Raw genomic sequence first — 14,701 nt, 5'->3', positions numbered from 1 at the left:
GCTGGCCCCCCCCCCCCCCCTCCATATCACTGAAATGCCAACCAGAAGGGGGTCTCAACAGAAAGTGTTCAGAGGGTGATTGAACAGGAGAAGGCCTTAAAGGTGATACATGGAGTCAGTAAACAAAACCCTCAGTCCCTTGATTGAGTCTGTGGAAGAATATGTCAGTGTGTCACCTCAAACCTGTGCTCCATCTTTTCAATAATGGTTTTCTGACTCCAGCTCAAGATGACACACACTTGACAAAGGACATGAAGAGGGCCATCTTCCAGTAATTAGATGAGAAATACTCTGACCCTGTGGCAGATGACAGAGAGAGTACATCAAAACCAAAGCTACACCGCAGAGATTCAGTCTCCACGATGGCAAGAGAGGCTGCGGAAGGAGCATCTGCAGAAGATGTTGCAGAGACGAAGGCGCCAGAGAAAGCAGAGCGAAGTCTGGGTAGACAAATGTTCAACAGCCTGGCCCAGCTGCCCTCTCTGACAGAGATGCAGTTGAAGTTGAGCTCAGCAGCTACCTGCAGGCGCTGGAGGTTGGTGCTTGAGGCAGATCCACTGGAGCGATGGAGGCTTCACCAAGCAAATTTCCCAAGAGTGGCCAGCTTGGCCAGGAAGTACCTTTGTGTTCCTGCCACTAGTGGCTCTTCAGAGAGGGCGTTCAACACTGTGACCTGCCACAGATCTGCTCTGAAGCAGGAGGCAGTTGACAGGCTTGTTTTCCTGTCTAATAACCTGTAGTGGCTGCTATAAGCAATGAGGCTGGGCTAGGTAAACCAGCACAAACAGAAGTGTTGACAGTGGGTTTTTTTGTTACACTTGAGTAGAAGCAATGAGTCCAAGTAAAGAGCTTTAGTGGGAGGACGCAGGGAGATTTGTTTTGCACTCTGCAACACTGAACAGCAGCTATTTGTAATTTTGAGTGTTGCCTCGTGTATGTTGTTGTATTTGAATTAACTTTTTCAATTTGATTATATGCTGCCAAACCTTTGTATTTAAGTGTACTAACAATGAGGCAAGGTAAACATGCACACTGAGATGCTGCAAAGAGAAGAGATTTTGGGCGATGCAGAACTAATCACGCCAATGCCTGCAATACTGTAACTGAAGAAGACAGACTTACTTTGAACTAGTTTTGCATTTTGAGAGTTTCATTGTGTTGCAGTCGGTTGGGGAAAGAGACCTCTGGTCCTGCTGTACCTGAAGTCAGTTTTTATTTGTACTTTGTGCAGCTTGAGTTTATTGTATTTCATGAAAAAGTGTTTTTTTTCTGAGATATTGAAGTCACTTGAGAAAAGGTTTTGTATTTTTCTGTTTTAATATTGTTGAACTGTTTTTTTAATATTGCAGTTTTACACATTAAATGTTCTCTAATACCTTTATTCACCGATCAGCCACAACATTAAAACCGGTGACTGGTTTTAATGTTGTGGCTGATTGGTGCATATATACTGACACGGTTAAGAGTACAGTGATAATGCCTGTATAGTGGCATGCAGCTGCCATACCAGTGTTTATCCCTTCAGAGGCATTTATATCAAATTGTTAAGAAAAACGAATATATCTTGAAATATGCAGTTACCGTCCGTGCTTCACATTAAACCGTGATATTAATTTTAGGCCATACCGCCCAGCCCTACTTACACACATATTACACATGCTGGGCTTTTTAATGATGGTTATGAGATTTTCTTTTTATAGCTCTGAGCCACAGTCAGAGGCTTTCCGTCCGTCCCATTCTCATGGACACGATATCTCAATAAAGCCTTGATGGGAACTTCTTCATATTTTACACAAACATCAAGGATGAACTAATTAGATTTTGGTGGTCAAAGGTCAAGGTCACGGTGACCTCACAAAACACATTTTAAGCCATAATTCACAAATTCATTCATTAATTATGACACAGTTTAACTCAAATGTCCATAAGGATAACACGAAGTGATGACATTTCATATCTAAATGGTCAAAGGTCAACTTCACTGTGACATCATCATGTTCTGCCAAAACGCTTCTGGCTATTATTCAACACTGTATCCATATTTCCTGCAACTTGGCTGGTTGGCAGAGGAAACAAGCACAAGGCGATAATTCTAGTTGTCTTTTTAATATTATATGAAAAAGAAATGTTTCAGAGATTTGTTGGTGGCTAATTAAAAGCTTCTTGTGGCATCAGTAGCTCCACAGTCCTGGCTGTGGCCCTGAACTCGTCCATAGACTGTGTTTCATAGAAGTGTTTCTGCTACAGTGACTTTTCTCCTCTCTGTTATTGAGGGTCCTATTTTGATAAAATACGTTTTATCATTGTCAGAAATACTGTGCATCGACTGGCCTGTGGGGGGAGCTACATCATTTGTTCAGACATGTATCATGTGCGCTATCTCAGATACCAGTAATTGGATTCTGACAGAAGCTGGGTGAATGATACATCTCATGTTGTTCTGGCTTTTCAAATCACCGTGACCCAGACCGATGATATAGTTCCAGGTATAAAGGAGCTTGCACATTCAGTACTATTTGGTAGTCATGAGTACATTGGAGAGAACATTGCCATGTGTATGATGGTTATTGTGAATAAACACACTTCTTTTTCCACCAGGAGTCATTCCCCTGTCCTCATTTATCTCACCTTTTGCTTCTTCGGGAACCCACTCGCCAGATTTCACAGCCCTGAAGCCTCAGAGAAGAGAAACTCCCCAGCAAGTCTGTGCCGATCCCACGGTGATCCCGCCTTTCAGAGACTGCGGTATTAAGTTGTTGATTAAATAGGTAAGAAGCCGTAGAAACAACCAGAAAGTGCTGGGGACAGCGATTTGATATTGTTTTACAGTTTCACAGACGACATTTAAACATTTTTGTCAAACAGCGCATTGGCTTACTGCAAGAGTGCTTTCAGTACACTTCATCCTTGTTTGCATAGCTTCATTTAACCACAGAGTCTAAGTAGAGATTTAATAATTCAGTGAAGTCTCTGCATGGGAGAAAAGATTGGAGAATGAGACGCACAATGATGTTACCCTGAAAACCTCCACTTCTGAGGGTTTTCCATTTTACTCAAATTAAAGATTTACGTGCTTTTTTATGCATGGCGTTTCACAGCACTGCAGACTATGAATCTCATTGAAACTAAAAAAAGTATAGTTTCAACAATAACGTGGTCAGTGGGGAGAAGGAGCCGACGTCATCCTGAATTCCTGAATATTTACAGATACTTTCATCTGGCGGACTGAGATGTTTCCCAGTATCCTGATGAAATACAGCAGGCTCTGTGTGAACCGTAAGGTGGATCTGCTCTTCCTGCTCTGCTCTTTGGTAATTTAATAGACTGGCTGCAGAGACTGTGAACATAAGCCTCACATACACTCCTGATTGCGTCTGCATGTTTGTGTCACATGCACATTCATCTGCTTGTCTGAGAGTGTGTACAAGTGCATATTACACAGCTGCAGAATGTGTATCTTATCTGTACTTGTGTCTGTGTGTTTGTGTACTTAAAATAGCACGTGTGTTAGTGCTCTTGTTCTCATGGTGCTAGTCTGAGACGTCTTCAGCCTGCCTTTGTTTGAACGCTGTCTTGTGGAGCAGACCTCTTGCTAAAGGCTGACATGTTAGCAGGCTGTGGTCTCTGCATTATTGATGCAGACTGTGATGGGCCATAGGCTACAACTTAAAAAGTCAGAAGGTGGAGTGAACTCCGGCTGAACTCTCAGGGAATTCAGCCGGAGACAGTGGAGACAGGGGCCATTCTGGCTTCAGTCTGACACAGAGAGTTCTTAAACTGGGAGCTGAGAGACGACCTGATTCTGGTGACATGACAAGTTTACCAGTGCATTTTAATGAGCCTGGGTCCCCGGGGGAGGCTAAGATGATTAAATTTGGCTCATGGGCCAGAAAAGTTTAAGACAGTCTGCTTTAGATAGGGACTGAACTGCACTTGGTTTTTCAGTGGCTACATAAAAACTACCTTCACTAACGAGTTCTGTAAAATGCAATTAAAGAGGTTCTGTTGCTTCACTCGTCAGTTAGACCTATAAGAACATTTGACTCAATAGTTAAATGTGATGTTATCATCAATACCGCAATCGCGGAGGTTTTTCTGAATTAAAAGGAGACTTACAAGCAATTTGGACTTTCTTGAAGTTGGGGGCTCACAAGAGAATGTGTGTGTGTGTGTGTATATATACATATATATATATACTATAAATAATAAAAACGAGAAAGGAAAAAAATACTTTATGTGTCCCGACATTGAGGCTCATGTGTTGATAATAATAATAATAATGATGATATTAATAATAATAATAATAATAATAATGATAATAATAACAGTTAATAATAAATACACAATAATAATTAGATTAGTCTACTTCCAGTGGCTGAGGTGTTCTACAGTCTGATGGCAGTGGGAACAAAGGATCTCCTGAACCTCTCTGTTCTGCAGTGAGATGAGACATTTGCTGCAGCTGTAGCTGCTTCTCTGTCCTGCCAGAATGTTGTGGAGAGGATGGTTGGTATTGTCCAACATGGCCTCCATCTCACATTGCATGTGTCTCTCCACAACAGTCCTGAGTGAGTCCAGACTCCTGCCAAGCACAGACCAGCCTTTTTGACCAGCTTGTCCAGTCTCTTTGTGTTCAGGTCAGACATGCTGCCGCCCCAGCAGACTGCAGCATAAAAGAGTACATGGCCACCACTGACTGATAAAACATGTGCAGCATTTCACTGCAGACGTCAAAGGACCTGAGCCTCCTGAGGAAAAAGATCCGGCTCTGCCCCTTCAGGTAGATGGCGTCTGTGTTCAGGGACCAGTCCAGTTTACTGTCCAGGTGCACACCTAGGTATTTATAAGCGTGCACCACCTTAATGTCCTTCCTTTGAATGTTGACTGGCTGAAGGGTGGGCCTAGATCTCCGAAAGTCCATGACCATCTCCTTGATGTTCTTGTCGCTCCATTCACTGAAGGACATCGTCAGATCCCTGTACTCCTCTTCCTGCCCGTTCCTGATACACACCACAATAGCTGTGTCATCTGAGTGACACAGCACACACAAATATATATATATATATACTGTATTTATTTCAGTAAATTAAGTTGAGCTGTTTTTTGAGGATGTTTACAGAACATTGCAGCTTCATATGACAAATCGACTCAGCAGTCCACACATCCATGTTTGTTACAGTGACCTTTGACTTTTTGGCTGTGGGTTCAAATCAAGTTAAATAATAATAATAATTATTATTATATTATCATGTTAGTTTTGTTTAATGTCATTTCATCTTTCTCAGTTACTGTACAGGTTTCAGGAACTTCTACTTTACTTGGTGTTTTCCATTTTATGTGACTTCTTATTTACCCAGTTATAGATAGATAGATAGATAGATAGATACTGTAGATAGATAGATACTTTATTTATCCCCTAGGGATAATTGTGAACACAATATCTCTTTAACACCTTGAGGGAATTTCTCTAAATTTTGGTAAAAACGTTCATTTGGACTCAAGGACAAACTGATTAGATTTTGATTCTGATTAGATTATTTACTCCATAGCTGCAGTTACAAAGTTCAGATTGAGCTGTAATTGTCTCAACTTCCTGTTGAGTTCTTATCAAAATAATGGCCTGTAAGATTAACAGTTTTTTGTGTTATTTTTTATTGTGATCAAATCAAATGTTTGTGGGAGGAAACCGGAGCACCCGGAGAAAAACCCACGCAGACACAGGGAGGATGTACAGACTCACAGAGAGGTGAGAAGAAGAAGCTTTCGGTTTCTCTCTCTGTGAGCCTGCAGTCCTGAGCCCCTATGTTGCCAAGAAAGGGGGGTGGTGGGGTGTAAATGGTTAGGTGGTCAGGGAGAGTGAGGGGGTTAGGGAGAGTAAGGAGAGAGGGGAGAGAGCAAGAGGAAGGAGAATTTGGGGGTGAGGGAGGGTAAGGAGAGAGCGGAGAGAGGAAGGAGAATGTGGGGGTGAGGAGCAGAGGTAGAGGTTACTCAGATGGAGGTCAGGTCCCTCAAGTTCTCTTGAAAAGCTGGCGGAATCGTTTCCATAGAGATTTCCTCTTGGGTTTGCGCTGAGCCTCCATCTGCTTTTCCACACACATTAATTCGTCCGTCACTTCGTTCATGACTTCATCCATCTTCTCCTCCTTCTCCTTCAGAGCCTGATTCATGGTCTTCAGAGACTCCTCCAGGCTGGACTTCTCCTTTTGCCACTGGAGTCTCTTCTGGACCAGATCTTCCTGTGCCTGGATCACTGCTGCCTCCAAGTCAGAGTTTTCCTGCTTTTGTTCAGCCAGGAGACGAGACCTGTCCTCCTCACACTGGCGACGTGACAGTTCCAGGTTGTTTTCAGCCTGGGCCAGTTTGAGCTGGACTTTGGAGGTCTCCTCAGTCTCTCTGGCGAGATGTGTCTCAGCCTTCTGCCTCCTCTGGACTTCTGCTTGGAGAATTTCCTCCAGCTCTCGGATCTTTTGCTCAGCTTCCATTTTTATCTTCATGGACTTGAACAGTGCGTCGTCGATGAAGGCCTTTTCCTCCTCTTCCTCAGCGATCTTCTTCTTCACCTGGTCGATGTCTTTGACAATGACACGCTGTTCTTCCTCCAGAGCAGATATCTTGTTGTCCTTCTCGCCCATGATCCGATTCAGCTCCCTCTCAGGTATTGTAAGGAGAGCTTGTTCGGGCATATAAAAATCCAGACCAGTGTTACTGGGTCTGGCCTCAGACGGGTCTTGGTTGGTGTCTGTGTTCTTCTCCTGTCCCTCCTCTCTGTGCTCTTTTAATGGAGCGCTCTGGGCCGCAGGAAAATTCATCTGCACCCAGGACTTGAGGTCAAACCCCTCTTGGAGAGTTGAGGTACTCTGGGGGTTGACGGGCTGGGGTCCTTGGCCTCCATCGCAGGCTGCTTCTCCAGCAGATTTCATGTTCATCGCTGCTTCCATGGATGAGTTTAATGATCTCAAACGTTTTCAAGCTTGTCTTCTGTGTTGAGGACTTGACTTTCTTCGTTTCAGGAACGCAGGGTGAGTGTGTTTCGTTCAGTTGAGTTGATGTTTGCTGTACGTGTCTGGGAGATGCGGTGTTCACTCTGTGAATTTGTCTGCAACTGAGTTGATTCTGCTGCTTCTTCAGTTCTTACATGCAACATCAAAGCCACAAGAAATGATGATGTCATTACATTCTTGAAAGGAATCTGTGATGTCATTACATTCTAAAATGGAATCTATGATGTCATTTATAGTCAAGTGAATTTGTTTATTTTCAAATGAATTTATTTATCAAATTCAAATAACTTTATTGGCACGAACAAAAACATGTTGTTGCCAAAGCAATTAAGATAGATAGATAGATAGATAGATAGATAGATAGATAGATAGATAGATAGATAGATACTTTATTTATCCCCTAGGGGAAATTCATGTGTCCATGTGATAGATTGATTTTTATGTAAATATGTAAGGTCATTAAGCATTTAAAACTTTATCATTTGAAATGTCATTAAAAACAGATAGAGACAAAGGAAAATTCATTAATAATAGTTCATGGCTATAAATGTTAAAATGTCCTATAAAAACGATGTCCTGTGGAAAGAGATTAAAAGGGTTAAAAAGGATTAAAATTAAAAAGTCCTGTGAGAGAGATTAAAATGTTTAAAAACAGTTAATATGGATAAAAAAGAAAATGTTTAAAAATGGTGTAAAGATACCTGCCTGTAAGGAGTTAATGCATGAGCGACTTGTTGATCCTTTGAGATGTGAAACCTATGATTGGTTGGTTATGCCTGTGGAGATCGGAAGGGGGGCTCTTGGCCACGGTGCTTCATTCTCGATGAAGCTGCCAGGGAGGAAGCATTGTGTCCAAGTATCTTTATTAATATTTCCCTTTTTCAGTGTGTAACATCCATCAACTCATTTTTGATTATAACAATAATAATAATAATAATGATAAAAACAGTTAATAATTCATGATTGTGAACTATGGAAATTGTTTGCTAAGCCGTTGTATGTTTTTTATGAACACTTTGACTACATTTTGAGTAATTGTGAAGCATGTTTAAATCGGTAATCTGTATCAGTGAACTGCCGAAGCAGCTAGCTTAGCTCTGCCGCTCAGTGAGCGACATGGAGCAAGACCCCGCTAAGCACGTATATGACGCATGAGGCGTGCATATTGAGATGTTAGCAGTAAGAGATGTTTATAGGTGTTCAGAAGGAGGCAGTTCTTGTTGCTCCATTCACTGAAGGCCATCGTCAGATCCCTGTACTCCTCTTCCTGCCCGTTCCTGATATACACCACAATAGCTGTGTCATCTGAGTATTTGTGGATGTGGCAGGACTCAGAGTTGTATTTAAAGTCTGCCGTATATAGGATGAACAAGAACGGAGCCAGAACAGTCCCCTGTGGAGCCCCAGTCATCACTGTCCCTGAGACACAGTTACCCAGCCTGACGTTCTGTGGTCGTCTTGTCAGGTAATCAACAATACAGGATGTGAAGCAGGGATCCACCCCCATCCCTTCCATCTTGTCTTTAAGAATGGGGGGTTGGATTGTGTTAAATGCACTTGAAAAATCAAATAATTAAGTAAGAAGTAAGAATGGGCCTGGTGGAGCATGTAAAGGACGGCATCATCCACTCCAACATGTTCCTTGTAGGTGAACTGTAGGGGGTTTAGTGTATGTTCAACCTGTGCCCTCAGAAGGTGGGGAAGCAGCTGCTCCAGGGTCTTCATGATGTGTGGGCCACCGGTTTGTAGTCATTTACCTCAGCCGGTCGTCTTACTTTAGGTACCAGAACAAGACATGACCTAGACCCAAGAACCTCCCTGTGTGTAGGCTTAAGTTGAAGATCCTTGCTCAGCAAGCTGGGCTGCACAAAGCTTAATATGAGGTCTTCCTGTATTTTAGGGGAATACATAATATTAAAAAGAAGTCTAAGGTTAAGAAAGGAGTTCCTCCTATGGATAAAACTTATTTGATCAGTATGCACCAGTTTACCCATTGGAGGACTAAGTCTTCTTGCTAGTATTTTGGCCAAGATCTTTTGATATGTATTCAGTAAGGAGATTTGCCTATACGAACTAACCTCCTCCAAATACTTACCTTTTTTGGACATTACAGTAATAACTGCTTCATTAAGTGTTTATGCTGGTGTGTCATCTCTATGTGCCTGATTTTACATTTTAAATAGATAGGGGGCAGGTAAATCATTACATTTCTTGTACATCTCATTACCTAACCCATCTAGACCTGGGCTCTTGCCATTTTTGAGCATTCCAACTGATTTTTTTTCCCTCATGTAATTTTAGCACTCAGGACTTAATGGTCACTCTGAGTTAGTGTCAGTAGTTGACATTTGCTTAGAAATTCTTTCGTGTCCCTCGGAGAAGCAGTAGATTGAGACATATATAACACCTCATAAAACTGTCTGAATCTTTCATTTATTTCTTTATGTGAGGTAAGGATATTACCTGTATGTGATTTTATTTAGTGTATAGTTCGATCACTTTCCAATTTACATAGTTGCCTTGCCAGTAACTTATGGTGATTATTGTCAAATTCAAAGTATTTCTGTTTCATATAAGTAATTGCTCTGCAGACTTTTTTAGAAAGTATTTGATTAAGTTTATACTCAAGTAATGAAATTTTGTCAAATTTTTCCATTGTAGGTCCGCCTCTAATTTGCTTATTTGTTTTTGTAGTTCTAATTGCTCTGCTTTGTCACATTTTTTCTGGGAAGCTTGAAAAGAAATTACACACCCCCTTATGCCTTAAAGGTTTATGCCTTAAAGTTTTCCCATAATAAAGAAGAAAAGGTTGCCTCATTGTCATTAGTTTCAAAAAATAATTTGATATGTGATCGTAGGTACGGACAATTTAGGGATGTTAAGAAGTTGAGGGTCAAATCTCCAATTTCGCTGTATTCAAGATGAATCACCCATTTTCTTTTTTTTATTTATTATTATTTTTTGGGCCTTTTGTGCCTTTAATGGACAGGACAGTAGAGAGACAGGAAATGGGGAGGCAGAGAGAGGGGGGATGACACGCAGGAAAGGGCCGTCCGATGCGGGAGTCAGACTGTAGCCTCTATATATGGGGCGCCTGCGTAACCCACTGTGCTACGCGACTCCCCAAATCACCCATTTTCATTGAAAAGGAGACAGGACAGTGATCAGAAATAATAATGTTGTGGTATTTTGTAGTCTGAGTTAGCAATATAATTTTCCCATCTATCAAAAAGTAATCAATTCTAGAGTAAACATTATGCACTTTAGAGTGAAAAGAGTATTCCATCCCTGCTAGGTTTAGGATCCAGCATCTTCATAACTGCATGAGCCTGCAGGGAAGACTTCCCTGCACAAACTCCTATCACAGCAACAATAGCATACATCCAACACTCCAAGTAAAGATTCTTAATCTCTAACTCCCTTCTGAAAGTGATAGCTTTACAGTAGTTATAACAAGTGCAAAATATACAGAACAAAGTCCGATAACGGATGCCAAGCTGTAGCATATTTCCCTCACGTGGTTAATTTAATAAATCAAATAACTAGTGCTTCAAAGTAAAATTGTAGAGAATTGTGTGTAAAACAAATCTTTGGGCCAGGCCTAACGCCTATATTCTGTTCTGATCCTTTAAACAACTTTTCGAATGGTGTAATCAAACAACCTAATTAAAAGACCTGCCTAATCCCCATCCCCCTGCCGGTGCCCACGGAGAGCTAGCTCATTTACAGTGAGAAACTGAATGACTTCGCTTATGCTTTTAACATACCTGTTCTTTTTAATCTGGGTTTGACCCAGTTGCTGCACGATACTTTCACCTGTCTCTGAGCGACGCTGGTATTCCTGCCATGCAGATATCACTCTAGTGTGAAGAATACTAGAGGCATGTTTAAGGAAACCACCTTCTCGTTCAAGTGATCTCTTCATAAATATGTCCTCTCGTTCGGAATTGGAAACACTAAATTTGCGACAGGCAAAGCAAAAGCAGACATTACGCCAGACAGAATTTTCTAGTTAGCCTATGGTCAAGACTGGTACCAGCCTGCACTAAAGCTTCTCACAGTTTGTCCAAATGGGCACTTGGGATAAGTACTTTTTTTTAACTGGGATGGGCTATCCATATTTAAGTCAGGAGCGGACACGGCAGAGCTAGAGGATGGTGTGTCTGGATTTTCTGGAGGGCGGAAGTTTGCTGCCCCCTACACCGAGGCAGTAACGCTTTGCTCTGTGTTGGTAGATGTGTTGAGCTCGATAGCGGAGGCAGCATGCACTGGGGTTAAGGGGGCCTGTTTTTTAATGAGCCACCTATCCATGCTGGAAGGTTTACCTAGCTAGCTAAATAAAAGTAATGGTGTTAGCCTTCTGTAAAAATATTTTATACCCAACAAGCCAACTCGAGTGACTAGCAACAAATCAGCTATAGCTAGCCTTGAGCTAAATAGCTAGCTGGCTAATCACTAAACCAATAGCCACCAAGTAAGCTAGTAACTTAAAAGAAACAGGCAGCTTGCAAAACATGCAAACTCAACTGTGAAACTATATAAGACTACTAATACAGTTTATAAGAACCAGAGAAAAGAATGGACAAGAATCAAAGGTATTAACAGTTTAGATTGGATTGCTGAGTGCAGCTAGCTACGAACAGTTCTTGCAATTCACTTAACCGTGTCTGTATTGCATGTGTGAAAAAGTGTTGTGGTTTGGCGATAATGTAAAGGAGGAGCACTGACTAAGCACACCCACACCTTCAAAATGGCCAATATGAAAGCAGTGCATTTTTTGATGACCAATGACTAAATTACAGATAATTATGAACGCTCAAAAAATAGCTAGGCTGGCTTTGCTTATTGATGTAGTTTAAAACTTAAACCCTGAAGAAGTTACTAATACACATGCTATCTGCTCATCGCTCAACCGAAAGTCCACCAGTGCATCATTCAAAAAAGATTTACCTTATATTAAAATAGATACATACAATGATTATTTAATATGTTGAATAATGATACAGATTTAGATTTTCATATAATACAAGAAACTGCAATATAATTCAATAAAATATAACACAGCAGATCTCCTTCACTGTGTTATGTCCGGGGTTGCACCAGCTATTGTTCACAAGCAGAACCAGTCTTCCACCGTTATTCTTTCCACTTGCTCCGGTGTCTCTGTCCGCTCATACTGCAGTGAAGCAGGTTAAATCCACGAAGTGATGATGTCATTTATATTCAAGTGAATTTGTTTATTTTAAAATGAATTTATTTATCAAATTCAAATTCAAATAACTTTATTGGCACAAACAAAAACATGTTGCCAATGCAATTTACATAATATTAAAATACATAAATAATTATTAAATATGTGTTGAATACTGATACAGATTTAGATTTTCACATATTACAATAAACTACAATATAATTCAACGCAATATAACACAGTTTTATAACTTTATTTACATACAGTCATTTAATATAGATGTGTAGTGTGGATGTTGTTGTGAGTCCCTCAGGCTGTGGCAGACAGAGGAGCTGCTGGTCCTTCACCTAGGAGAACTGATAGTTTCTCCTCTGGGGTTAACATCTGGAAGTTTGGAATCTTTATTCCTCCACACTGGAGACAGCCAGAGCCGGAGGCATATTGTCCGTCTGTCCGTCCCATTATCGTGGACACAATATCTCAATAACGCCTAAATGGAACTTCTTAAAATTTGGCACAAGCATTCACTAGGACTCAAGGATGAACTGATTAGATTTTGGGGGTCAAAGGTCATGGTCATGGTGACCTCACATAATGCAGTTTTAGATAGATAGATAGATAGATAGATAGATAGATAGATAGATAGATAGATAGATAGATACTTTATTTATCCCCTAGGGATAATTGTGAACACAATATCTCTTTAACACCTTGAGGGAATTTCTCAAAATTTTGGTTAAAACGTTCATTTGGACTCAAGGACAAACTGATTAGATTTTGATTCTGATTAGATTATTTACTCCATAGCTGCAGTTACAAAGTTCAGATTGAGCTGTAATTGTCTCAACTTCCTGTTGAGTTCTTGTCAAAATAATGGCCTGTAAGATTAACAATTTTTTGTGTTATTTTTTATTGTGATCAAATCAAATGTTTGTGGGAGGAAACCGGAGCACCCGGAGAAAAACCCACGCAGACACAGGGAGGATGTACAGACTCACAGAGAGGTGAGAAGAAGAAGCTTTCGGTTTCTCTCTCTGTGAGCCTGCAGTCCTGAGCCCCTATGTTGCCAAGAAAGGGGGGTGGTGGGGTGTAAATGGTTAGGTGGTCAGGGAGAGTGAGGGGGTTAGGGAGAGTAAGGAGAGAGGGGAGAGAGCAAGAGGAAGGAGAATTTGGGGGTGAGGGAGGGTAAGGAGAGAGCGGAGAGAGGAAGGAGAATGTGGGGGTGAGGAGCAGAGGTAGAGGTTACTCAGATGGAGGTCAGGTCCCTCAAGTTCTCTTGAAAAGCTGGCGGAATCGTTTCCATAGAGATTTCCTCTTGGGTTTGCGCTGAGCCTCCATCTGCTTTTCCACACACATTAATTCGTCCGTCACTTCGTTCATGACTTCATCCATCTTCTCCTCCTTCTCCTTCAGAGCCTGATTTATGGTCTTCAGAGACTCCTCCAGGCTGGACTTCTCCTTTTGCCACTGGAGTCTCTTCTGGACCAGATCTTCCTGTGCCTGGATCACTGCTGCCTCCAAGTCAGAGTTTTCCTGCTTTTGTTCAGCCAGGAGACGAGACCTGTCCTCCTCACACTGGCGACGTGACAGTTCCAGGTTGTTTTCAGCCTGGGCCAGTTTGAGCTGGACTTTGGAGGTCTCCTCAGTCTCTCTGGCGAGATGTGTCTCAGCCTTCTGCCTCCTCTGGACTTCTGCTTGGAGAATTTCCTCCAGCTCTCGGATCTTTTGCTCAGCTTCCATTTTTATCTTCATGGACTTGAACAGTGCGTCGTCGATGAAGGCCTTTTCCTCCTCTTCCTCAGCGATCTTCTTCTTCACCTGGTCGATGTCTTTGACAATGACACGCTGTTCTTCCTCCAGAGCAGATATCTTGTTGTCCTTCTCGCCCATGATCCGATTCAGCTCCCTCTCAGGTATTGTAAGGAGAGCTTGTTCGGGCATATAAAAATCCAGACCAGTGTTACTGGGTCTGGCCTCAGACGGGTCTTGGTTGGTGTCTGTGTTCTTCTCCTGTCCCTCCTCTCTGTGCTCTTTTAATGGAGCGCTCTGGGCCGCAGGAAAATTCATCTGCACCCAGGACTTGAGGTCAAACCCCTCTTGGAGAGTTGAGGTACTCTGGGGGTTGACGGGCTGGGGTCCTTGGCCTCCATCGCAGGCTGCTTCTCCAGCAGATTTCATGTTCATCGCTGCTTCCATAGATGAGTTTAATGATCTCAAACGTTTTCAAGCTTGTCTTCTGTGTTGAGGACTTGACTTTCTTCGTTTCAGGAACGCAGGGTGAGTGTGTTTCGTTCAGTTGAGTTGATGTTTGCTGTACGTGTCTGGGAGATGCGGTGTTCACTCTGTGAATTTGTCTGCAACTGAGTTGATTCTGCTGCTTCTTCAGTTCTTACATGCAACATCAAAGCCACAAGAAATGATGATGTCATTACATTCTTGAAAGGAATCTGTGATGTCATTACATTCCAAAATGGAATCTATGATGTCATTTATAGTCAAGTGAATTTGT

The sequence above is a fragment of the Seriola dumerili genome, unplaced genomic scaffold, assembly GCF_002260705.1.
Source record: "Seriola dumerili isolate Sdu_G_001 unplaced genomic scaffold, Sdu_1.0 BDQW01000191.1, whole genome shotgun sequence".
Taxonomy (NCBI): domain Eukaryota; kingdom Metazoa; phylum Chordata; class Actinopteri; order Carangiformes; family Carangidae; genus Seriola; species Seriola dumerili.
Note: the sequence above shows the minus strand (reverse complement) of the source record.